The sequence below is a fragment of the Polypterus senegalus genome, chromosome 4 (assembly GCF_016835505.1).
Source record: "Polypterus senegalus isolate Bchr_013 chromosome 4, ASM1683550v1, whole genome shotgun sequence".
NCBI lineage: Eukaryota > Metazoa > Chordata > Cladistia > Polypteriformes > Polypteridae > Polypterus > Polypterus senegalus.
This window is the reverse complement of record NC_053157.1, coordinates 224,564,666-224,569,036: the sequence shown is the minus strand read 5'-3', so window position 1 is coordinate 224,569,036 and position 4,371 is coordinate 224,564,666.

The window sequence follows — 4,371 nt, the reverse complement described above, 5'->3', positions numbered from 1 at the left end:
TATGTTTTCTTACTTCAGCAATAACATTCATGTCTCTGGTGACCCTTTAAATGAAGTCAGTAGATAGATTATGAGAGCATGGGGGGTCATGAGATTGGTGGAAAGGGATATCTCTGCAAAAGAACAAAGTTCCATATCTTTAGAGTCCTGGTGCTTCCTGTTTGTCAATACTGGATGTGAGACATAGACACTATCCAGCGATTTGAGAAGAAGACTAGACTCCTTCGGTACTGTGTCTCTTCAAGGAATCCTTCGATACCGCTGGTTTGACATTGTGTCAAGTGGCTGCTCACGGATTCCCAGATGAGGCACTTTACCTGCATTGTGAGAGAACGTCAGCTGTGGTACAATGGCTATGTGACGCTGGTTTGCAAAATCCTCATTGTTGAGGACTTGAGTGACTGGAACAGGCCAAGAGGATGCCCACGTAACACCTGGTTGCAGCAGATAGAGGGGTATTTCTGGTGAATGGGACTGGACCTCGTGTATGTCTGGGTGGTTGCCAATTGGGATCCTGAACTGTTTTGTTTTTTGATGGGAATGCCATTGCACTGTAACAGTGGATGCTCCCTGACCTGACCTGATCTGAGTACCATCAAGGAGGAGTCTGATTGGTCCTGATTTCATTTTGCACCATGATAATGACCCCAGACCAAGATAATTATAGTTTTGACTTTTCATAGTAGTTTTTATTTCTATAATTTTCTCACCTTACTCTTTATTGGCTAACTAAAAAGATTACAATATGCAAGCTTTCGAGGCAACTCAGGCCCCTTCTTCAGGCAAGATCTTGCCTGAAGAAGGGGCCTGAGTTGCCTCGAAAGCTTGCATATTGTAATCTTCTTAGTTAGCCAATAAAAGGTGTCATTTTGCTTGGCTTTTCTCTACATTCATAATGGCTAACACGGTACAACAACCTAGTACTACAGTCACCTTACTCTGAAATTCAGTTTAGCTTAAATTTTCCTTCATCGTTTATTTTTAGTTATAATTTTGTTTTATTTCACAAAGTCATTTCTCTTTTATATATATATATATATAGATAGATAGATAGATAGATAGATAGATAGATAGATAGATAGATAGATAGATAGATAGATAGATAGATAGATAGATAGATACTTTATTAATCCCAAGGGGAAATTCACATAATCCAGCAGCAGTATACTGAGACAAAGAAACAATATTAAATTAAAGAGTGATAAAAATGAAAAGAATTAAAATAAAATTAATGTTCACATTTACTCCCCCGGGTGGAATTGAAGAGTCGCATAGTGTGGGGGAGGAACGATCTCCTCAGTCTGTCAGTGGATATGCGGTGGGTTGGCACCCTGCCCGGGATTGGTTCCTGCCTTGTGCCCTGTGTTGGCTGGGATTAGCTCCAGCAGACCCCCGTGACCCTGTGTTCAGATTCAGCGGCTTGGAAAATGGATGGATGGATATGTATATACAGTATATATATATATATATATATATATATAGATATCTACACTACTAAAAGGCAAAGCCCTCACTCACTCACTCACTCACTCACTCACTCACTCACTCACTCATCACTTATTCTCCAACTTCCCGTGTATTTGGCAGGCTTATTTCTTACAGCTTACTTACAAAAATTAAGCAGGTTTAATTTTGAAATTCTACACATAACGGTCATAACGGTCGACAACGTCCCCCATGTTGAACGTTCTTATTTATGGCCCCATCTTCACGAAATTTGGTAGGCAGCTTTCCTACACTAACCAAAACCGATGTACGTACTTATTTCGGTGGTATGACACCACTGTGTGCCACCATATTGAACTCTCCAACGTCACTAATTTTCAAACTTCCCGTGTACGTAGAAGGCTGTCCCAATCTTCATGAAATTTGGTTAGGTGGTTTCCCTGCGCTAACCAAAACTAATGTACATACTTATTTCGGTGGTATGACGCCACTGTCGGCCGCCATATTGAACTTTCCAATGTCACTAATTCTCCAACTTTCCGTGTAGGTAGAAGGTTGAAATTTGGCAGGCTCATTTCTTACAGCTCACTTACAAAAGTTAACCAGGTTTCATTTAGAAATTCTACGCGTAACGGTCATAAGAGTCAACAACGTCCGCCACGTTGAACTTTCTTATTCATGGCCCCATCTTCACGAAATTTGGTACGCAGCTTCCCTGTGCTAACCGAAACCAATGTACATACTTATTTCGGTGGTATGATGCCACTGTCAGCCGCCATATTGAACTTTCCAACGTCACTAATTCTCCAACTTCCCGTGTAGGTAGAAGGCTGAAATTTGGTACTTATTTCGGAGGTATGATGCCACTGTCGGCCATCATATTGAACTTTTCAATGGTCTTTGTTACTTACGGGCCCATCTTCAAAAAATTTGGTACACGGGTTCCCAACGCTAACTGAATCCTACTTACGTACAGAGATATGTCCATAGCTTGCAGCTCGATCACCGTGTAAGCCGGAGTAGGGTACACCATCCCAACACCTCCCATGTTGTTGGCTGTCTGCCTATATAAGGCCGTCTGTCACTCCAGTCTCTACATTCCCTTCCTTGCTTCGCCACGGGATTCATGTCTCCCTGCTGATTACTACAGCCTTTTTATTTCATCCACAGCTTCTCCGCTGTTTTATTGTTCATTTATTATGATTATAGTTATTGTTTAAGTATTTTAGACTTCCTTTACATTGTTCAGGTACCCATTTACTTTATCATTCCAACCGTACCCCCATTAACATGTCTATCGAGGTGATCACCATCGATCAAAGGACTGTCACTTACCGAGTGGTTTCCATGCCCAGAGATGGCACCTGCCTTTTCCATTCTCTTGGTTACATATTGCACGGTCATATCAGGCTCACTCTTGATATCCGGAGGAACATTGTGTCTTATTTATTGAATGACTGGGACAGGTTCAAGGTGTGGACTAATGACGGTACAGGAGATAATTATACTACACAGGAGCACTAGAAGAGTGAAATGCTTAAGCCCTTCACCTATGCATCTGCATGTGAGTTGATGGCTGCCGGTGAATTGTTCGTTTGTCGCTTTCAAGTGTACCGAAATGGCCAAATATTTTACACCTTTCGACAACCGCCAATGCCTCTTAAACATCTTAGATTGACAGGAGACGATTTCAGTAGTGGACACTTTGATGTTTATGAATGTTTAAACTCTCAAAAGCTGGATGTGAAGTTATCGATGAATCTGGTTGTATACTTACAACGCTTGACAGATGCCAAATGTCTCTTCAACACAAGTCTTACAAATACAGTGAATTGAAACAAACCATGAAACTCAAACCGATTATGACAGCAGCAATCCAAGCTGTGAGATTTGAGACAAGATTACTGTTCACATGGCCAACTGTATGTTGCATGCTCAAGAGTAAGCTCAGCGCACAGCTTGGTCATATTACAACCGGAGGACCGAACTCACAATGTGGTATACAAAGAGATCCTTAACAAATAATTATTGGTATATTTTACAGTTTAAAAAGGTTTAATTTTCCTCTTAATAAAAATTTTAAGGCAGTATATATATATAATTTTCAGTTTTAGTTTTACTAATTATGGTATGGTTAAATAGCCACTATGTAGATTAGTTTTGCATCACAATCAGACAGAACTGTACACTCAACAGGTTTGGATATAATATGAGTTGAATGTTAGTTGAAGCTTCCTACACTATATGGTTTAATATCTGGTTTTGCATTTGTCTGATAAAAATAAGTAGAAACAAAACCAGATACTGAATATGAACAATTTTATACAATTTTATAATTTTAAAAATGTATTCCATGTCATTTGTGCTGAACGATTGTACGCTGACTATTGCCATGTTTCATCTTTTCCTTTTCTTGCTGGGCCAAATTGTAATGAAATTTCGGTGAATTTTAAGGTTTGAGGATTTTTTACTCTAAATGTCTACAGCACACAACATATCCTGCTTATAATGAATGCCTTCAATATTATAATAAAAAATCTCCAATACTGGGCTTTATTTTCTACCATCCATATTGATCTCTGATTCCATATGAGGCACTTAAATCTATAGACAAAATTTTATTACCTGCTGGTTTGGAAAAATATCAAAAATCAGAAAATAGATTCTACTCTGTCCTTACAGGTGTGATCATGAAAATCATGGCAGCTTAGGATGAGCAGGGCTGTGAGATTTGAATCAGTGTTCACCTAGCTGTATTGAGGGAAACAAAGGAAAGTAAGCATGTTTTTTCAAGGTTAGTGGCAGTGAGACTTGAATAGCCCATGCATAAAAACAGTAAGTCCTTAATGAGCAGAGCAAGAGTAGGTAATAGGAATGTGGACACCCACAAAATGACAGGAACAGCATCTGAGATTAGGAGCAATA